At 42.5% G+C, this 23275-nt stretch overlaps 1 protein-coding gene across 2 annotated transcripts in view; it reads right to left on the bottom strand.

Moving 5' to 3' along the window:
- Nucleotides 1-21626, bottom strand: part of HOPX (HOP homeobox) — a 30798-nt gene extending 9172 nt beyond the window's left edge. The window contains exon 1 of one of the 2 annotated variants that reach the window (XM_065914255.1): nt 21503-21626. The gene's annotated coding sequence lies outside the window, so the exon portion shown is untranslated. Of the gene's footprint in view, nt 1-10; nt 88-21502 lie in introns of those variants that run through there. The other variant, XM_065914256.1, reaches the window with a different exon arrangement.
- Between the last annotated feature and the right edge of the window lie 1649 nt (nt 21627-23275).

The following is a 23275-nucleotide window of genomic DNA, read 5'->3' as shown; positions in this document are numbered from 1 at the left end:
GACGCCTCACCCTTGCAAGCCCTGCTGCCTCTAAAGCGGTTTAGCACTTTGCAGCCTCTCCAGGGAGGGCGGTGCACCCCACACCTCCTTCAGAGAAATGACCCAGAGGACAGAAGTTACTTTTCAAAGTTTTAGAACTGGGGGCGGCGCTTTTAATCTCTCCCTTTTACAGTGGAGATAGGTCCGCAGCGCTTCACCCTGCACTTCCCAGGGCCAGGGACTCAGGGCAGGAGATATTTACACCTGAGGGCTTGTGTGAGTCACCCTGCAATCTGCAACCTCCTCCATCCCTTTAGCCTAGGTTTTTCAAACTAAAGCTGTGAGTAGGAAGTCTCCTGTCAACCGGGTGTTCATGGCCCAGCGTGGCCTGGACATGGTTCTGGCAGGGTACAGTAGAGTCCACTTCACTATGAACCTCTCTAGATGAGGATTTCCAAGACAGAGTCCAAACCCAGCTGAGGAGGATCTACAGCAACTATCTTTTAATCAGACATCCCCTGTGATTGTATTAAAAATAACTGCAAAGTCAAGAGGACAGGTCTGTGACCAGCTTCAAGGTCTTCTATATTTCCTTATTTTAGAGTCAAACATTGCTCTAGCAGGGGCTTCTCAGATGATGTTAGTGGTGAAGAACCACTTGCCAATGCAGGAGACATAAGAGATGCAGGTTCAATCCCTGGGTCAGGGAAGATCCTCTGGAGGAAGGCATGGCAACCCACTCAAGTATTCTTGCCTGGAGAATCCCATGGACAGAGGAGCCTGGCAGGCTGCAGTCCATGCGGTCACAAAGTCGGACACGGCGGCAGCAACTTAGCATGCATGTATGGATTGCTCTAGCAGATTTGAGGCAACATGACTTCCTGCTACATGTCTCATACTTAAGTAGCCTCTGAAATGGGGCTAAAAAATGGCAGATGTGCACCCCTCCCCTTCCCCCAGTTTAAGATGTATTGAGATATAGGAAGTTAGAGTGTTCAAGTTCTTGGCTGAGGACTTGGGACAGACAGGTCAGGACTTGCCAGCACTGACAGTAAAAGACAAGCACATGTGTGGGAAACACCTTGGTTTGTTGTTTTAACAAACAATTGCAAAATCAGCCAGCACGATCCTGAGTGGATTTTGATGTAGTTAGTGCCTGGGGGTGAGCCGCAGTCCACTGACCCGACTGCATAACGTCCCCGAGGCTGTGATACACTTTTCTGCTGTGACCTGCATCCTGGGCTCCCTAAATGTTTTTCTGTCTCCTCTTGGTCACTTGAAGAGGGTTTCCGGTGAGACAAGAAATCATTCTACTGTGAGAGATCTTGGGGTCAAGCCAGTTGTTAGGTCACAGTGAAATCTCGGTGTTTTTAGGCAGTTCTGTGCTCCCCAACTTTAAAATCTGTCCCAGTGATGCCTGTCACAGTGCTGAGGCAGGAAGAGGTTAAGCCAGGCTGTAAATGCCTCTTCTCCTGTTGGTACCTGTCCCCCTCTTTCTTTGACACAGAACTTCCAAGCTGGAAAGAACCTTGGTGCCCAGCATCCTGGAATGGAAAGCCTTGGCTTCTGTTTCAGCACTGTGCTCTTCTAGACCCTTCTCAACAGGCCATCCTGTCTTCAGTTTGGCAGAAAAAATCAGGCAGGGGCTTGTTGCTCTTTTGAATGGGCATTGACTGACCTCATAGGATAACCGCTCCAGCCAAAGCTGCCCAATGGAACCACCCACCACTGCTCATTTTGCCTGGAAAAAAAAAGAAAAGAAAACAGAGGCAAGAGGAAACTGCTGCCTCTGAGTTTATTCCTTGCCCTAGAAAGAATCCAACTATTTCCAGTGACACAGTTATGGTGGCTGTTCCAGGAAAATTTTTGCGGCTTCTTTGTAGAATCCCTGGTCTTTCAGAAGTGTTCATCAAACGCACAGATTTCTAAACTGAGCTCAGATTCAAGGACTGTTCCTCATGTACTCTTTTCCTCTTTTTGTTTCTTAACCAATATAATATTCAAAGGTGACACGTTATTAATCGGGTGCATTTTCTCTTATATTTTTGTGGCTCCCTGTTACAGGACTTCGCATGAGGTTTTATGGATAGGTGCACTTGGCTTTAAAGCACTCCTTGAGTTACTTACTGAGGGCATTGGACTTGGTTGGTTGCTATGGGAGGACCATTAGAAAGTACCTACTTCTCTAAGGCACACCAAACAAACTTGATTTCTAGAAATGAGGATAGAAGATGTAACCACAATGGAGATCTCTACCTTTTATTCCACAAAACTCAGTCTCCGTTGTGTCAACTCCCTTTGGTTAACATGTGTTTGCTGATGCTCCTCCATTTCTTCTTTCCCTCTCTTTCTTTCAAAGGAAATTTATAAATCACATCACCCGAGTAACCTTGGCCTTATAAAACTTCTCAACTCTTTCCAGTAAGGAAGCGGTCGAAAAAATATCTCTGAAGGTAGTCTAAACAATGTCAGATGAAAGGAACTAAAAATATTTTAAAGCTTCTTAAACTTTACTCAGCACAAGTTGTATCGTTACTGTGGTTATTAATATCTTATGAAACATTCAAAGAGTCCTGGGGTTGTGTTTTCTTTTGTGGTTGCAAGAAGACAATACATAAACATTTGCACGAGGTTAAATGAAAACTGCTGGCTTTTTTATAAATTTCAATGCCTGGAGAGACATTTGTGCCAATCTTACAGCTTTACCTTTGTCCCCTAATCCTATAGCCATTTACTTATTTATTTATTTATTTATTTTTAAAGCATCTACCTATATGGACCAGCTCATGGAGAGTGTTACTAGCTGGAACCTGCAGAAATCTCTCTGGGCTCACATTTACCATCTTCTCCCCTTCCCAGCCATTCTGACCTCTCTGTAATGCCACAAATACCAAACTAAGAGAAAAAGGTTGTCAGTGGCATGGGACTTCTTGGACTTTTCTGGTGGTCCAGTGGCTGAGAATCCTCACTCCTAATGCAGGGGCCCTGGGTTCAATTCCTGGTTGGGGAACTAGATCCCATAAGCTACAACTAAGACCCAGTACAGTCAATTAAATACATTTAAAAAGAAAGTGATCAGTGGCAGATACTCCTCATAAACCGTCCCATGGTGAACCGACAAAACAAAGGAAGCAGAAGGATCATTCTTCAGGGTCATCTCCCAAGTTACTTTAGCCTGTGTCTCCATGTTCACTGTGGACTTTCTGGGAGCAACGAGCGCCTGAAGCATTCTGTATTTTCCTAAGTGAAAACAATAACATGCCACCATTTCTCCAAGGAAAGTGGTGGGTCTTTGGAAGCAGAGTTTTCACTTACTGAGCTACTCCGGATGGAGCGCCGGGGGGATCGCCCCGGCTGCCAGTGTCTCTCAGAAATTGACACACAGGGGTAGAATATTGATCTGCTTCCTCAGGCTAACACAAGCCTGTGTTAAAGGAAAGGACTTTTCTTGTTTTCATTTGTTCTTCAAATATGAACCTGGTGGTTAATGTCTTTAAGCTTAGAACAGTAGTTCTCATGCGTGCTGGGACTTACAATCACCTGTAGAAACGTCCAGGACCACTACAGACCTCCTGAACCAAAACCACACTGTAGGAAGCCAGCATGGCAGAAACACGAAAAGTATTTCGGCTCGCACAAGCTTTTGCAACTTAATCGTTAAAATCAACTATAAACGTTTAGGACTTCTTATTTCTCATGCTGTAAAGATGCTTTAAAGTACCTTCTAACTCTGCTGCTGTATATCATCTCAACACTTGAGCAGACAGTGGGTTGAGGTAGTTTTAAAGGAATAACTTCTAAAAATACACATTGGAGAAGAAATTTAGACATTACACTATACCTTTACCTTTACACTATACACTTTACCTTTCATATGAATTATTACGAGAAATTTCACTATGCTTTGAAAAATTCAGAAATAATATAAAACCCTTTAAAAATCTTTTTCAAATAGAACATATCCTTGGGCTTCCCTGGTGATTCAGTGTTAAGAATCTAAGATCCCATGTGCCAAGGAGCATCTAAGCCTGTTCCACAACTACTGAGCCCATGCTGCAAGACAAGCCATCGGGATGAAAAGACAAGCCGCCGGAATGAGAAGGCAGAGCAGACGATGAAGAGCAGCCCCCGCTCACCTCAGCTAGAGAAAGCCTTCATGCCGCAGCAAAAACCCACCACAGCCAAAAACTAAAATAAATCTTAAAAAAAAAATTTTTTTTCTTTCAAGCTTTTTCTTTTTTTTTAAAATTGGAGTAAGATTGCTCTACAATGTTGTGTTAACTTTCTGCTTCACAACTAAGTCTATACATATATCCCCTTCCTCATAGAAAAACAGATTCCTGTGTCAGACTAGAATTTTTTAAAATTTATTTTTGGCTGGGCTGGGTCTTCTTTGCTTTGCACGGGCTTTCTCTAGTTGTGGTGAACACGAGCTCCTCTTTGTTGCGGAGCACGGGCTTCTCCCTGCGGTGGTTTCGCTTGTTCCAGGGCACAGGCTCTAGAGCTGGGACCCAGCAGATGTGGCCCACGGGCTTAGCTGCTCCACGGCTGTGCGATCTTCCCAGACCAGGGATCCAACCTGAGATTGAGATTTATAAAAACAATAGCACACTATATATAATTCTGTGAATTGCTTTGTCCATCAACATGTTTCCAAAATTCATTCATATCTTAGCATGTAGAGAAGTTCATTCATATTCAGTTGTTTCCATTTAGTGAATATACTACAGTGTATTTATGTCTTTTCCTGTTGGTGGATATTTGGGTTGTCTCCAGTATTTTGCTATGATGAACATGGTGTCCCTTAACATTTTTGTATATGTTCTCTGAAGCACTTTTAGGAGGATTTCTCTAGGAGTGGAACTGGTCATAAGGTGTGTGACTAGTAACTTTCCAACATTATACCAACTTCTTTTCCAAAATTGTTGAACAAAACTATACTATACCTCTCATACATACACTATTGATATCATGTATAAAATAGATAACTAACAAGAGCAGGGGGCTCATATAGCACAGGGAGCTAATATAGCTAATACAGCACAAGGGGCTAATATAGCACAGGGGGCTCACATAGCTAATATAGCACAGGGGGCTAATATAGCTAATATAGCACAGGGGGCTAATATAGCTAATATAACACAGGGGGCTCATATAGCACAGGGGACTCAGTGCTCTCTGGTGGCCTAAATGGGAAGAAAATCCAAACAAAAGGGGGGATATATGGCTGACTCTTTTTGTTGTACGGTAGAAACCAACAACATTGTAAAGCAACAATACTCCAATAAAGATTAGTTTTAAAAAACTGCAAATGAAAAAAAAAAAAGAAAACCTGTGCTGCTACCAGCAGTGGACACCATTTCCTTTGCTCTACATTGTCAAACTTTTTAATTTTTTTCCAAAATGGTTAGTTTTTTTTTTGTCCATGAACAATATCTAAACCTTCTTGAAGCTGTTTACGTTTCCATCCTGCTTAACTTCTTGATGCTCTAAGTTTCCATACGTTTAGTATGTAGTGTATAAAAAGAGCGTTTCCTGCTGGAGCCCAGAAGGAGATATGAGGTATTTTTGGAGAGTTTAGACTGTCTTCAGGCTAGCTCGTTATTTCCACTGGTCACCAAGAACAATAGGAAAGATAGATGGAAAACTAATTACAGCAGACCTTTTGTCTGTATAATGCTAAAAATGTTTCTATCTTCCCTTCTACAGAGCTCCTGGGAGTCAGGACTTGACTCTGCACTTAAAAAATGTGTTAGCCGTGTCAGTTTATTGTTACCTCACCCTTAAAGCAAATATCAAAGTCTCCAGATCAACACAACAGAGATGGACTTAAAACGACTGAATAAGGAAGAAGAAAGGAGGTAGGGATAGGCAGGAAGAATAAAAGAGATTATTTGGCTGTGGGCTTAAAATAGGATATAAACATGGGAGATCAACTAATGTGCTCAGTGTTTGAACTGCAATACCATGATCATGAGGGTACTGCCTTCCAGTTTAAAAGTGGGTTCCTATTAGTTCTTTCAGTTTTGCTCACAATCCTCTCTTAGAATCAGAATGGAAGTGGTCCTGTTTTGTGGTCAAAATGGAGAAGGAAATGGCAACCCACTCCAGTACTCCTGCCTAGAAAATCCCATGGACGGAGGAGCCTGGTGCAGGCTACTGTCCATGGGGTCGCAAAGAGTCGGACACAACTGAGTGACTTCACTTTGTGGTCAAGAAACGTTAACTAACTTATCTACAGTGTCAGAGGAAGACTCAGAATTCTCCTTTTTATTCTGGCCATAGCTGTAACGTCAGCTCTTGATGTGATGAGCAAGATTGATGCCTACTTCCAAAATGCAGTCTTCTTACACTCTTTTGATGTCACAAAAATTCTAAGATATGATTACATTACCTACTTGGCTCTTTGAGCTCCAGTTATAGTCATGGCCTTTCCCTTTAGTGAAGAACTGGAACTGGGGCAGCCAGGCCATTTCTGACTGACAGGTCTCTCCAGCCTCATTCCCTTACTGGTGGCCACAGCCCAACCCTCTTGCAGAATTCCTCACCTCTCCTGGGAAAGCCCTAGTATCTACACCAAGGCAACAGAGAGAATGAAGTCACCCCCTTTCAAGTTTTGTTCTGACTCCACACTTTGAAGTACATTTTGGGGAAACATTCAAGTTTTTCTGGGAAGATCTGAACTCTTAAATTCTGATCCAGTGTAACAGCTATGGGCACACATGGAACCATCTGCCAGCTCACAATGACAAGCACGCTTTATTCTCCCAAAACATGCTGCACTTGACTCCATGGGGCAGGAAGGCTGAGTGCTTGAATGCATTTATTCCAACTGGTCACCAGCAATGCTACCATCCAAAGTACCTCTCGTTACTCAAAGTTTTGTTAGGCGAAGGTATCATCAGATTTAGTTTTCAGTGTTTCAGCCCTGCTCTGGGGTTGCATATCTCTTAGGAGTTAAGCCAAGACTTAAAAATATGAAATGCTGCCTTGCTTTAAGTTCTGTATATCCTATGTACACTTTTATTTGGGTTCTGGATATTTGCTAATTTGGCTTAGTACTTTCCAGATCCTCCTCTTTAGACTTGCTTTCCTCTTGCCTTAGAAGCTCCTCTATTTCAGGAAACCCAGCAGAATTAAAAGCAAACTGAAACTTGAGTTAATGTAGTCAAATGGTCAAATAACTAGAAATCTTGGGCATTAATTGTTTGAAATATCACTTTGCTGAGCCTGCATTTCTTTCATGGAAAGAAGGGGTAGAATAATGCACACCTGAGTCTAGTTCACAGCTCTGTTGTAAAGTTCATATGATATCGTTGTAAGGAAAGTGTTTCTAAACTGTAAAGTGTTTGCTTATGGAAAATACTATTTTTTAAAGTAACTAACTTATTTGGCTGTGCCAGATGTTCCTTATGGCATGTGGGATTTTAGTTGCAGCATGTGGGATCTAGTTCCCTGACTAGGGATGGAACCCAGGCCCTCTGCTTTGGGAGTGCAGAGTCCCACCCACTGAACCACCAGGGAAATCCTTATGCATGTCTTCATGCTAAGTCACTTCAGTTGTGTCCGATTCTTTGCCACCCCATGGACTGTAGCCCGCCAGGCTCCTCTGTCCATGGGATTTCCCAGGTAAGAATACTGGGGTGGGACTTCTGGGCATACACACTGAGGAATCCAGATCTGAAAGAGACACGTGCACCCCAATGTTCATCGCAGCACTGTTTATAATAGCCAGGAATGGAAGCAACCTAGATGCCCATCAGCAGATGAATGGATAAGGAAGCTGTGGTACATATACACCATGGAATATTACTCAGCCGTTAAAAAGAATTCATTTGAATCAGTTCTAATGAGATGGATGAAACTGGAGCCCATTATACAGAGTGAAGTAAGCCAGAAAGATAAAGAACATTACAGCATACTAACACATATATATGGAATTTAGAAAGATGGTAACGATAACCCTATATGCAAAACAGAAAAAGAGACACAGAAGTACAGAACAGACTTCTGAACTCTGTGGGAGAAGGTGAGGGTGGGATGTTTCGAAAGAACAGCGTGTATATTATCTGTGGTGAAACAGATCACCAGCCCAGGTGGGATGCATGAGACAAGTGCTTGGGCCTGGTGCACTGGGAGGACCCAGAGGAGTCGGGTGGAGGGGGGGTGGGATGGGGGATCGGGATGGGGAATTCGTGTAACTCTATGGCTGATTCATGTCAATGTATGACAAAAACCACTGAAAAATTAAAAATTAAAAAAAAAAAAAAGAATACTGGGGTGGGTTGTCATCCCCTCCTCCAGGGGGTCTTCCCTGACCCAGGATAGAAGCCATGTCTCTTGTGTCTCCCGCATTGGCAGGAGGGTTCTTCACCACTAGCACCACCTAGGAAGCCCCAGTCCCTGTACTATTGTTTTTTTAAAAACCATAGTTCAGTAGGGCATCTTCTGGGTAGCAAACTGATAAGAATCGTAAGTTTTACTCTTTCTGAGTTTCAGTCCCTTTTTTAGCTTTCTGGAATGGTAATGCACAATGGTTGAAATCAGAATTAAAAAAAAAAAAAAATCAAATGCTGTATATATTGCTCCATCTTAAGAGATATTCCTAGATGGAACTTCTCAATACTAACCAGATGGGGGTGGCAGGTTTTCTCATTAGCAGTTCTACACATTGTATATTGATTTGAAATTAGCTGTTGATATTTTCCATAAATATTAGTTTCTTTGCTCATTCCTCACCACCACTCCTTAACTTATACTTTCATCTACTAATGAGAAAGCATTACTAGGACAGAAGTTGAGTAGTGAGGAAGTTAATAAGCAGGAACAATTATTCTATGAATTGGTGAGTAGGGTTTTTGAGTCTGTCTTAGCCTGTTAGAATAATGACCAAATTGAAGTCGTTTTGAAATAATTTGTTCATGGGCTTGTCTTCCCCACCAAATTATAGGCTTTCCTTGGTGTTTATGTCATCTCTTACACATTTCCATCTCTCCAGCATTCATTAGGCGTGCCTACCACTTAATAGGTGCTCATTGTGTGTCTTTTGAACTGAATGTAGCCAATGTCATCTGGCATGACTTGATTTAGGATAAAAGTTAGGAAGACAGTGCTCTATGTTTTCAATAATCAGGACCTGCCATGTTTAAAACCAAAACATAACACTGGAAAAATTAACATTCTAGCCTCCTAATAATGCCTTTTGGTTCTCACTGCCCCAAACAACACAGAGCTGATTCCTATTTTCGAATCAGATACAGAAACCTCACAACAACATATGTATTGAGTAATTATTATGTGCCAGGCACAGTCCTAAATGTCTTAGACATATTGACTCATTTAACTGGTAGAAGAACAGTAATACTATGTGATAGACACTCTTATTGTCTCCACTTAATACATGTGTAAACTGATGGAAATTATACACTTTCCCCAAGGAGATGTGTATAACTTTCTCCGAGTCACAAATCAAGTGAGTGGCAGAATAGGCATTAAAATGCAGAAAGTGTGATTTCTGCATCCATGTTTTTAACCACTACACTGCCTTTACTCTGTGTACAAGCAGCCAGGTAGATAGAAGCGCCTTGACAGGAACGCCCGCGAGAAGCGGGCGGTCAAGCTGAGTGGTGCTCCAGGGAGGAGTGGAGCTGTGTCCCCTGTCTGCTCCGGTTTCCGTGGGGTGGGGCTGGTCTGAGAGCAGAGCTTCCTCCCTGTGACACGCTTCTCAACCCTGGTGACCAGACATGACTCTGACCCAGCTAAATGGATTAGTTGTGATTTCAGTTAATACCAGCAGCACCACCAGTCAGGCTAGCTTTCCACGCTCCCCCCACCATATGCTCTTCTTTAATTGGTACAGATGTAATTGAAAGATGACATTATATGAATAATACAGTATACAAACGAGGAAGAGTTACAGCATCTGACAGAATGGGTCAGATGGGTTGGCTCCAACCAGATCAGCTGGATCTTAATGAGTATTGCTGCTATTTTTAACCCCTACATGTACACAGTTTTGTTGACTTGATTAAGGAACCTCCTAAGACTATTGTTGGAACAAATCCTTCAGCAGTCCAGACCTTCTATAGCCATTTACAGAAAATAGCAAGATATGAAAAACTGTTGGAAGTGAATGACTTCCAGCAGTGAATTAATCATTAATTAACTCTGGACATAAAATTCTTTGCCTGAACACTGAGTTCTTTTCACTGATAGCCCAACTCATGTTCTAATCCAAAGATTTGTATGTGGAAACATGGGAAAACAGTGAAAATCAATAATAAAACCTCAAACTCCTTTTGTGAAATAAGTAGAGCACTCAGTGTACCTCCTTGGAAAGAAATTGGCAAATGAAAGAGGGCAATCCCATTTCCACAATCTTCTTAGCGGAGATCTCCATTTTGTAAGCAAGTTGCTTTTCAAAGGTTTACTTCCACTATGATTGTTATGAATTCAGAAATTTTTCTCTAGAAATAATACTATAAACTATAGTATTATAATGATAGTAGATAGAATCCCAGGCTAACCCACAAAAGAGAGTGTAACTGGAATGCTATATAATTCATAACTAGAAAAGAATAGAAAATAATCCTGATGAATTATCCTAGTGAAATTTAATAAGAGATCATTTCTTTATTTTGAAAACAACACTTAAAAAAAGGAGTGCTAATTAAAATTTGACTTAGAGAGATGAGGTTTTGGTGCAGATATGAAAGGGGTTTGGCAGGGAAAGTTTTGAGAATATTAAAGGCTTATAGCACAACTTTGATGCATGTGAAGTATGCAGAATAGTACCTGACACTTTGTTGAGTGTGCAGTGAAGGCTTATGATCAAACGCATGTTGATTCAACTTTATTTTCACTCAAAAATTACGGCTTTTCTTTGTCTTGATATGAAGGCATAGTAATTAGAGCTACATTTTGTCTGTGTGTCCTAAATGAACTAAGGAGGGGGAAAGAGGAAGAAAAAGAAGAGGGGAATGTTGAGAAGGATTGATGTGAAAAGTAGGTCATCTGGGATATGATTAATGATGTGAATGGTAAAGAAAAAGACAGAGGTTATGTTGCATGGTCCTCTCCTCCTCATCCTTTTGCCCAAGATACAAGGAAGAAGGGGGTAGAAAAGATTTTGTGCCTCACATTTCCTTAGCCAGTCCCTAAGTGGTGCTGTCAGACAAGAACAGTTTAGTTGCTGGCCAGAGCTCTTTGTAGGTGGAAAGGGAAAGAGAAGCAGAAATAAAGTTCTTTCGAGTATGTAGCTTTAGTTAAAGAGGGAATGTTTGTGTTTCTTTAACAGATGAATTATATGTAGGAGATACATGTTAAATCCTCATGAATGAGTGAAAATACTAAACTGGTATGGAATAATGGAAAGATCACTGAGCAAGAAGTCAGAGCTGATTTCAACTTTAACACCTCTACTTAATAGTTACATTACCTTGGCTGAGGTTTGGTTTTTTTGATTTGGGAATTTTTTCTTTTAACTTATTTGAAATTTAGTTCTCGTCTCTGTAAAATGTGAATAAAAACTTCCCTTCCTGCCTACTTACTCTGGTTGTGATCCAGTGAAATTACTGAATATCATGCTCATGAAGCAACTTAGAAAGCTGTAAAATAACATACACAATTCCAAGAGTGTTATGATTATTTCTTCAGCCAGAAAAAGTAAAGTTATTGGGTCAGATGACCTCTGAGATCGTTTCTCTTTTTAAATTCTGGTGATGAGAATGGCCTGGGTTTTGAATTTTCATGTTATTCTTCCTCAGCAGTTTAATGATGTCACAGGTCTGAGAAAGGGGAGTACAGTGTCCCTCTAGGCCATGTCCATGATCTACTCAACACTTTGTACCTAGTTTCTACTTCAAAGGACATCCAAGGGATCCAAGAAACATTTTGAGCCACGGTGCTTTTTTAATATTCAGTCTATCTGTTAAATTAACATGGTCATATAATTTGTCTTCACTTGAGTGGTGACATTTAAGTGTAAAAAGGATACTTGAATAATTACACCAGAACAACAGGCATATATCAAAAATATCCAGGCAAACCTGGACATCTAGTCCCCTCATTACATGTAAAATGTTAAATTTCTCACTTTGGTGTGGGATAGTAAAAATTCTCCTTTGAATTTAGGAATCTGAGCTACTATTATGTATTAGCAAGGTGTAGGCCTTATTAGAATCTTGAGGACAGACCACATATACCTACCCAAAGTATTGAATAGGAGGCTGCTAGGCTTTCAAGAAAGCATACTGTTGCAGCTCTATGGTTAAAAGGTAAGAGGGTACACTATAGCTTCAAATTTCCTAACTTTCCTCTTTATTTCAGTTTGAATACACAGAATAGAATTTATCTCATAGGGTGAATAATGCTTGGGCTTCTGCCTGCTTTGGGTATTGTTAGCAGAGTTGTACTAGAGCTTAGTAAGTGTGAATACCTGTTACATATCAAACAGAGATTGGTCATATGATCAAACATAAATAACATGAAATGGCTTGTACTAGGGATTTCCATGATACAGAGCCAAGCCTTTTCAAACCAGATAACACAGGAGGCATGAGACTTGTACAGAAATCTGAATCATCAAACCTTCTCTTTGAAAAATGTCTGATGCTCTAACACACGAAGAAATTAGACTTCTGTTATGGTATTTCTAAAGAAAACCATTAAACATAAAGAGAAATTTGCACTACTAAACTTAGAATCAAGTAACATAAGATCAATTTTCTGAAGTTTGTGGAGAAGAAAAATGGCACAAATAAGTCAAAAGGGCAGATTAACATTCTTTTTATGTTTTAGAGTATATTTTTAATATTAGTTTTTGTGTCACCCATTAAGCTTCTTAATTACCTTTTATTTAGAACATTAATTATATTAAGTCAGTATTGAGGTGCATGTGTTTGTTGCATAGAAAAGGAAGAATGCCCAAAAACTTAAAAGTTGGGACTTCCCTGGTGGTCCAGTGGACAAGACTCTGCCCTCCCAATGCAAGGGGTCTGGGTTCCATCCCTGGTCACAGAACTAGATTCCCCATGCTGCAACTATGATACCTCTTAAGACCTAGCACAGCCAAATAAAAAAATAAACATAAACTTTAAATGCTGATGATGGAAATCAGTCTAGTATTTTAAAAATTTGGTCCCTCTAAACCATGCATAGATAATTGAGAATAAAGTAGAATTGTCATATTTCTCTGTGGCCATTCTGTCACTTTAGAATGTTAAAAAATTAGTTTCTTTCTGAAAATAATCTCACTCCTGTGCCTGACTCTGAAGAGGACTGTTCATTTGTAATTCTGGTGACGTGTCATCATGATTTATTGTTTTTCAAAATGTATTCTGGGTTATATAGTATTTCTGCCTGAGTCCTAATTACCTGGTAAGGAACAGTGGTTGGGCACCTTCATGGGACTACGCACGCATGATCAGTAGATGTTCAGGCTGCTGGCTCATAGGCTGTTGAAACCTGCCCAGTGCAAGCAGGCGGAACTTCCTCAGGTTGTTTGTGCATTTGCTGGAAAGGTTCTTTGATAGAATGGAATTATCTCTTTGCACACATACACTTGAATCAATTATTATTTTTTATGGTCCAACTACCATTCTTATTTTATGACTGTACTTTAAGTAATGGATAAAATGACACACACCTGGTTTCTTTGTAGAGCTCCAAATTATGCCAAAGTCCAACCATGCATGCTGCTTGTTGCCATGATACTTAGTTATATGGGCCTTATTTTTCCCCCCATTGAGTGGTTTTTATGAACAGGTGTTCAGCTAATGGGATAAACAGAGGGCGTGCAGCTCTAGCCTAACCATTAGCATCACAAAATAATTGGAAAGGACAGATACACCAGAAAGCTAGCTCTGAACCTGCAGTAGATCTTTTCTCTGAGCATCAGATATAATTTTGCAGAAAGAGCCTGGATGGAGCATCAGAAGACATGCATGCTCCTTCCAGCAGTAGCACTTAAGTCTCCAAGTGACTTTGGACAACTCACTTAATTGTTTTGAACCTCCATTTCTTCATCTATAATTGAAGCTATAATCCTACTCCACCTGTCTTACAGGGTTGTTGTAGGATTCAGTGAGACAGATTAAGTTTATGAATATCACTATAAATTATAAACATGTTATAGATATAAGATACCATTGTTAAGGTTCTAATCCAGCTTTCAGTGGTTCAGGATACAACATTGGGCAACATCAGGTTTTGCGATCATTAATGTAGCAAAACACCATAGAAACTTCACTCTGATTTATTCCTAATAAGATTTCTTAAAATATTTCATTTGGTTTGTCCAGTAATCAGTCAGCAATACAAAGAAATGAAATGCTTCTAAAACTGCCAACTCAGGTTTAAGAAAATAACAATAACATTGAGAAGGAGTGATTGCTGAAGATCATGCTCTTTAAATTCTAGAAAATTATTTCAATCAGGTTTTAAAGTCTTATAAAAGAAACTTAGTGAATCTTCTAAATGTTTGAAATACTAGAATACTGCTGCTGCTAAGTCGCTCCAGTTGTGTCCAACTCTGTGCGACCCCATAGACGCCAGCCCACCAGACTCCTCCATCCCTGGGATTCCCCAGGCAAGAACACTGGAGTGGGTTGCCATTTCCTTCTCCAATTCATGCATGCATGCCAAGTCACTTCAGTCGAGTCCAACTCTGTGCAACCCCATGGACAGCAGCCCACCAGGCTCCTCCATCCACAGGAGTCTCCAAGCAAGAGTACTGGGGTGGGCTGCCATTTCCTTCTCCGTGAAATACTAGACTAGAACTTACAATATCAGGTATCTCCATTTCGTATGGGCGATTCAATATTCCATATTGCTTAGAGAAAACACAGGCCATCTAACCCACTCCACTTCATTCCCGTCTTCCACCAACCAGATCTAAACGGTGGTTGAATATACCTGTGACAGTATTCATTATGGCAACATTTGTGAGAATTGTAGGCAGAAGAAGTGTCTAAAACTAGAGGATTAGATAAACCAATGGATTAAGTAGCAGACTATTAAAATGGAGTTAGAAATAATGCATTGGAAGTATTAGAAATATAATTGGCAACATAGGTAGACCATAAAAACGTGGTGTTGGTGTTGAGTTAAAAGAGAGAGCAAGAAAGAGGGAGACTGGGAGAGCAAAAGAAATAGAATGAGATATAAAACCTAAGAAGAGTCTTGTGTGTACTCTGAATTAAGGAATATGTTAATTCGACATGAGCTTAAAGACAAAAAAAAAGACTTCAAAGACGAAAATATTGCTGGACTGCCCCATCTTTCAGAGCTTGCCTGTATGATTCTTTCCAATGTATTTGCTGCATAGCGAGGGAATATTTCACAGCTTACCTCATACCCTTCATGCCGCAGCCCTCCTGGGCTGACTTTTCTCCCTGAAGTGCAAGGTGAGTAGCTGGCCATTGACTTCCATGTCCATGTACCCCATGCTCTTCAGTACATCATCAAATGACCGTCTAGCCTCCTCTCACCCAGGTTAAACAGCATGGGGCCTTTTGCCACTTCTCATAGACTTATTTCTTTTGAGCTAGTTTGTAAGACTCTTTCCTTTTAAACTGTGGAATCCTGAACTGGGTACCAGGCTAATGAAGGCAGGAGAAGACCTCCCTCTTTCTTCACACATGCTTCATAAACCTCAGTTCTAGTCAGCTCCAAAGGATGCTATTCTACTATTCACAAAGAGCGTGAAGAACACATAATAAAGTGATAGACACTTCCAGGCATAAATTCTTGAATTAAAGATTTTTTTAAAAACAGATTTCACTCCTGGACCAGTAGACTAGAAATTTGGAAAGGAGAGAGGGAATATAAGCACTAGGGAAAATCGTTGATGTAAATTTCCTCAGGGAGCAAGCACACAGGAAGGAAACCAAAGTACATCAACAAAAACTAGACTATCTAAACAGATCTGTCATGCCCTTTAAGAATTACAGGAAGCTTCCTTCATGATCCATCTAGATCTAATAGCTGGAATGACCGACGTTAGTTTCCTGCCCAGTGTACATGAAGAGATTAGAGGGGATCAGTGTCTGCCTTACGTTGTATGTGACTTTGTTTTTGTTTTAACATATAAAGATAGAATAGTTCATTCATGAATGATCCGACCGGATTTTTATGTTTGAGCACTTTTCATCAAAACCACCAGAAGTAAATTACAAGAAATTATATGAGGACGGGTAAAAGTAATGTGCGTGCCAAGCCTCTTCGGTTGTGTCCAACTCTTTACAATCTTGTGGACTGTAGCCCTCCAGGCTCCTCTGTCCATGGGATTCTCCAGGCAAGAATACTGCAGTGGGTTGCCTTGCCCTTCTTCAGGGGATCTTCCCAACCCAGGGACCGAAACTGAATCTCTTAAGTCTCCTGCATTGGCAGGTGGGTTCTTTACCCCTAGTGCCACCTGAGAAGCTCAACTTCTCTACTTTCAAAAGAGCTTCTATCATGTCCTAAACATGGCCACGCGCTAAGAAGAGCCTAAAGCAAATATCAGAGTAACTTGACTGTGATTTGTTGATCACAAGTTTCCTTGAACCCCTAGCATTCATTTTGAACTTCTTTTTGGTGCGCCGATATAAATAAACCAGCTCTCTGGCCAGGCAGGACGGATACAATGCTTCCCACAGGCAACCTGAATCATTGGGAGTGACTTGGCAGAGAGGCTGGAACGAGGAATGGGGAGGCCTGGGTTCACAGTCAGCTCAGCCTCCATCTAACCCAAGATACAGGGCAACTCACCCTACTCTCTTGTACCTTCATATACTGTAGTCACAGGTGACCAGATAGTATATTGCTCAAGGTCAGGTGTTTTTGAGAATGAAAGGAGGCACTAGTAGTAATCCACTGGAACAACGGATGTTTCAGGCTTTTCCCTCCCGCTTTAAAATTCCATGATAGCTAAAGTAGAGCTGAAAATATAAGTGGTTCCTGACCACCAGACTCCTGCTCTGCTTCCCAGGCTAGGCTGTCTGCACTGCGAGGACCTGTCTACCCCGGAGGTCTGTGGAGGAGTGTTCACTGTATCACCTAAAGATCAAGGCACTTGCCCAGCCATGAAAAAGGACAGCCTGATCTGCACCCGCTTGGTCAGGCACTCATACACCCCAGACCCTGCCTGTGTTCAGAATCAACAGCACTGAAACCCTAAAGCCACATCAAGGTCCCCGGCAGGCAGGGGAGGCTAAGGGAGCTGGGCCAGGAAGAGGGCAGATGCGGGCAACCCCCGCGTGAGACAGGCCCTTTCCTTCGCAGCCTCCAGCCTGTTCATGCCCAAGGCCGGTGGACAGGATGGGTGTGGTCCAGCTGCCTTGGGATCCTCAGTTGCTGGGTTTTCCTGGGGGTTGGGGGGTGCAGCACCACATGGAATGCAGGGTCTTCGTTCCTGACCAGGGGTTGAATCTGTGCCCCCTTCGTGGAAGCACAGAGGCCCTCCTCAGGTGTTGATTTTTAAAAAGCAGGTTAGCATTTCATAAACCACTCCGGGCCACAGGCCAGCCCTCCAACAATTTCACCATGGCATAGCCGTGTTCACCTGGCTTTTTCAAGTTGGAGTAAGCCGTAAACAAAATCCAAAACCTGATCTGGGTGACAGATCACGACACAGCCTTAAAATATATGTGTATATCCAAGAAAAGTAAGCCTTTCCACACTGAGAGAATTTAGAAATAAAGATCAAGGGAAAATATTCAGACATGTCATCCCAAGAAGGTAGAAATTTTGTCATTGTTTTACAGCCCTATTTCATCAGTGGTGCAAAACTGTCACTTATTTAAAAAAATTTTTTTTTTTTTTTTTTTGTGAAACTCTGCATGGTAAGAAGAAGAAACATTTGGCTTCATCAGCAGCATTAAACCAAATCTGAGGGTGCTACCCGCTGGCAACGGTCTAATCCTTTCCCCAGAGCTTGGGTCTGCAGTCTCCTGGTCCCCAGGGGCCCAGACGATGCTCACCTTTCCCCTCCGCACTCACGGCTGTTCTCACCAGTCGGGACTCTGCCGTGTGGCTCCTATATGTGGCAGATTCTGCTTCCCCAGAGAGAGGTTCAGAACACCCCGACCACACCCCTCTTCAGAGGCTGGCCCTACCTAGTAGAGCTGCCACTTGCCAACAAGAGCGGCAGCAGCGAGCTTTCCAAATGAAAGAAAGTCTGTCAGTCACAGGAACTAAGGGGACCCCTGGACCCAGGCTGCAGGACAGGGTCCCCAAGGGAGGAGGCCCCCTATCACCAAGCCTGGGCACGTTGCTCTGCCAGGGCCAGCCTTCTGCCCTGAGAAGGAAGCAGGTAGCATTTATAGAGCCCTGGGAGCAGAATTTATTGACTTCTTAATCTCTACTGTAGTGACCTGGTGGTGACTTTCCATTTCTCAGAAAGATAAATGAAAGGCAGCTGTCTCTGAGGAGGACGAATGCATTTAACAAAGAATAGACTCATTCAGAAAAAGAAATCTCTTAGGGCTCACAATGTGTCAGAAGGTCCATAGGGGAAGGGACTGCAGGACTTCTATTGAAAACTCCCAATCTTGGTATAATTTCCCCCAGCAAGTTGCCTGGGATCCTGAGTAATAGGGATTATGTTGATGGTGTTGGTTTAGCCGCCAAGTCGTGTCCAACTCTTTTGCGACCCCATGGACTGTAGCCCGGCAGGCTCCTCTGTCCATGGGATTTCTCAGGCAAGAATACTGGAATGGGTTGCCATTCCCTTCTCCAGGGGATCTTCCTAACCCAGGGATCGAACTCAGGTCTCCCGCACAGCACATTTTGCCTAAAACTTTGATTCTGCTGATTACTCCCAGTGGTAATTATATTCAAAGAACTCCCAGATGCGTTATCTTGCTGGAACCTATGTAATATGCCAGAGAGGGACATAACTCATTAAACAATCATTGTCTATTAACATTATAACTTTAATTAGTTTTCCAGAGCTGGGTAAGCAAAGCCTTAAGGGGATGAGACCCTAGAAACTATTGGACTTGGAGGAGAAATGGAAGAAACCACCCGAAACATGGCAGGTGGCCCAGGCAGAGCAGGTGAGGCTCTGTGGCCCCAAGGGCAGCCCCACAGCCTCCCCTGCATGGACACAGGTGCCAAGGTGAGGGCCCCCAGGAAGAGCAGAAACCACAGACTCCTCTCCACTCATGTTTCTGCCCGAGCTGACCTGGGAATCATGATGAAAAGACCCATGGTGCCAAATAGACTCATCCCAATGCTGAGAACCCAGGCTAGCTCCTGAAAGACCGACTTGGCTGTCCCCCAGAGCAGAGTGCCTGGTGCATCCGCCCTGATTCTCTTCAATAATTATAATCCCCTGGCTTAGACTAGATATTATGTAGGAAACAAAAGGAAGCTTTAGTTTTGAAACATCCCTTCTCACACGTTAGCACAATCCTTAAATAATGCACCTTTGAGGCTCTGACTAATTCGTCCCGCCTGCCATCGGGAACATGTCTGGGTTCCAAGAATTTGTGGGAAACGCGCCGGATACCCTTCCCTGGCTCAAGTTGGAAGTGTGGTGCTGAGGACCCAGAAGCAGTGGTCTGGGGATCCCCATCCTCTGAGGTCCTATCGCTGTCCTCCCTGGCCCCTGGGACATGGTGATGGGGGGCCGTGTGGCCGAGGGCAGGCCCTGCCCTGTCCACGCATCTCATGAGTGGCTTGGGTCTCGCTGGTTCCCATCCCAGCTGCACAGGAGAATCACCTGCAGAGCTTTAAAAAGTCGTACTGGAACCACACATTTCTGGGTTCTGATTTAATAGGCTGGGGCGGGGCTCAATCCCAGGTACTTTTCTCCAGGTGCACAACCACTGCCTTAGATGATCTCTGGGGCCCTTCCAGTTCTATAAACGTCCACAACCCTGATGGTTCGGGCCTTCACTTTATTTACTGAGATAATTTTTTACCAAAATACTCGGTTTTCATTTTCATTATGTTGCATAGGCAGATTCTTAGAAATGCTTTTCGTTATCTAAAAAAAGGTGAATTGTTAAATTATTGCTTGTTGAGTATAACTGGCTTCTAACACTGCACGTTTAAAGTGTGCGATCTGATCAGTTTTCACAAGTGAGAAATGGTTGCCTAATCATAACAGTGAAACCCATCATCCCCAAACCCTCCTAATCTGTGTAACTGTTTGAGGTAACCACTCAGGTAACCACTGAGCTGCTTGCTGTTACTATAGAATAGCTTGCATATTTTGTCATTTTGTGCCATGCAGTATGTACTATTTTTTGCTTGACTTCTTATATCCTTGTACTTGAGTCTTTACTTAGGGTCATGGACTGCTGGATCCAGAAAACGAGCATCCAGATGAGAGTTGCGGGCAGAGGGTAGGGGAACTACATGGAAAAAGCTCTTGGATTTCCCCAGATTTTTAAGCACCAGACCCTTGATCCAAAAGGAGGAACTATGGAATTCCGGGTTTGATCCCTGGATCGGAAAGATCCCCTGGAGAAGGGAATGGCAACCCACTGCAGTATTTGTGCCTGGAGAATTCCATGGACAGAGGAGTCTGGTGGGCTACAGTCCATAGGGTTGCACAGAGTTGGACACGACTGAGCTACTAACACACACACATGGAATTCACATCATGCTTCATTCCTTATTCTAGTCCTATGCATTTATGAATATGATGTCTAATTATAAACCCCCTACTATCTGCTCCCTCTACTTTTTCCTTCCCCAATCCCTAGTACCTGTGTTTCGTTTTCTGGACTCTGGTTATTCTTAACCCTACTGAACTAAACACACTCCAGGGCCCTGTTGACTGTCAGTGCTACCTCATGGAAATTTTTTTGCATTCCTCATCTAAGATCCTCTCACCTAAGCTTTGTGGTATGTTGTGCCTTTTAATTATTATTCCACTTTACTTAACAATCTGCCTAGATACCTGGTGCTCAAATATCACAAAGTTACATTTCTGCAACGCCCCAGAGCATATTTATTTTCATCTTAAACAAGATCAATGTTTTCACTGTTATCACTGATAAGGGTTATGAGAACCAGAAGTAACAACAAACAGCATTGCAGATTCTCAGCAGAGCCACCTCTAATCAACCCAGAGACACCTCCCCTTTTGGAAATTTTGACTCCTTTTGGGTCAAAAAATATTTTTAAATCATACTACTTCTGATTTTAGACTAAGATGTAGAATAGCAGTATGGACTTCTAAAGGATAGAAATTCATATGCATTGAGCACAGTCCTTCAAGCGCTGCTTTTACTGTGTCTTTCAGAGATAGGAGAGAAAAACAAAAACATCTCACCTGCTAGCCAAAAGGTCAACACAGACTCCCCCCAGCTCCAAATCCCCCTCCACCCCCAGACCGGGTTGCAAACGTCTGATGCCTCACACCCCTCAGCATTCTCTGGCTCCCTGTCTGGGGCCAGCTCTTTAATTCTCCCTTTTGCCTCTAACTTTTCCCATCAGATTAGCAAACACGGTCACGACAGCATTTCAGTGCAGTCTCTACACAAGTTCATTCCTCTGCCCGAAAGGCAAACCTCTGAAAGTTACTTACGTGGAAGCAGCAAAAGCAAGCCCTGGATTTGGATGCTGAGTTAGCTGATGCCAGCCTGCTTAAATAGCTGGGTTGGCTGACGCAGGCTGTGGATAGCACGTTTATTTACGCCTGTGAGTGCACGCTCAAGCAGGGACCTGAAAAACCTGCAGCGTGGGCGGGAGGAGGACAGCCGAGAGTTCCAGAGTTCCGTCTCTCCTGGTTATTCAGGTTTGGTATTCAGGCGGTGACTTCTGAGAGTCTCATGGAACTGCCTTCTTATCCCTGATCTCTTTCTTGGCAAAGGAGAACTCTTCACCAAGATTGGATGAGAGAGGTGCCACTGAGAGAAAAAGAAGAATTGCAGGATCCTGGACCCTTGGCCTGAGCTCCTTATTTTGAATGGACTTCCAGTGAAATGTTGCCTCATTTCAAAGCTTGGTGAGGTTGAATTTGCAGCTCCGTGGACTGGATGACAAACTAAAGACCTGGGCAACAGCCCAATCAATGAAAAGTTTTTTTTGTTTTTTTTTCTTCAGGCACAGAACGTACAAATAACAGTTATAAGGGAGGATCAGGCTAGGATGATACAATGTGAGGTCCCCTTTGAAAGAGATTTTAATTTCTTTCCCTCTGCATCTAGACTGTCCTCCCAGTTGTCCCTCCTCTCCCTTTGTTAATGAAATTCCTAGCTGAGAGTTGCAGGATTCCCCATGAGAGCTCAAATAAATAACCAGTGTGTGAGCAAGGCTGTGGGAAGATGCACTTTCAGGGCACATGTTCTGTGATTTGTGTGGCCATCAGGGTGAGGGTATGTGTGTGGGTGTGGGGACCCAGGTAGTCAGTGTTTATCTGGATTTTACAGCTAGATACAGGAGTTAATAGTCAACTGCATGACACTAAACACGTTAAGTGGGTTTGATTTTAAGAGGATGAAGGAAGGGAGACAGGGTTTGGTGAGATCATTTATGAGAGTATCTGTGTATATTTGCTGGTATGTAGCCCATACTGGTAAGTACCATCCAGATAAACACAACCTATATTTTTCACTTCACTGGAGAAAGAAAAGGCCCACTTGATTCTCCTGGGAACTGCAGCTGTAGGTGAAAGAAGAGCAGCAATCATTCAGAATATTTCTTTCTCTCTCGGAAAAGGGGGTTAATGGTCATAAAACATGTGTGGGAGAAAAGCAGAGACAGGGAGCCTAGCCCACCCCATCCCTGGTTACCAGAGGAATTCTTTTGTTTCTCCTAATTCATTGCCTAACTTCTGACTGTTCTGTGGCCAAATCTGGATTCTCGCCTCCCAGGTTTCTTGAATACAGTCTATGTCTTGTTCATCTTTTGACACCCACAGTGCCTGGCACAAATTCTTGTGACAATGAAGGTGATCATCATCATCATCTAGAATTTAGAGAAACTGACTATGTGCCAGCATCTGGGCAAAATGGTTTACAGAGAGTTTGCTTGCTTATTTAATCCTCACAATTCTATGAGTTAGGTTTTTTAATATCATCATTTCACAGATGAGGGAACTGATACTCAGAAAAAATTAAATGACTTTCCCAAGGTTACAGCAAGTGGTAGAGGTAGAATTTGAATCCCTACCTCTGGTTCCAGCATCTGGCTTGATACTCAGGATTGATTTGAAGCAATATTTTGAAAGTTGCCTAAGAATGTTTTCACCTATTCTTATTTGTTTACTTGTTTACCATGGGTCTCCCAGAATGTGATTTCCTTGACCTTAATGACCTTGCCTACTTGTCCAGTCCTGTAACTCCAGCACCCAGTACAG

The sequence above is a fragment of the Muntiacus reevesi genome, chromosome 22 (genome assembly GCF_963930625.1).
Source record: "Muntiacus reevesi chromosome 22, mMunRee1.1, whole genome shotgun sequence".
NCBI lineage: Eukaryota > Metazoa > Chordata > Mammalia > Artiodactyla > Cervidae > Muntiacus > Muntiacus reevesi.
Note: the sequence above shows the minus strand (reverse complement) of the source record. Positions and strands in the feature narration are given on the sequence as shown.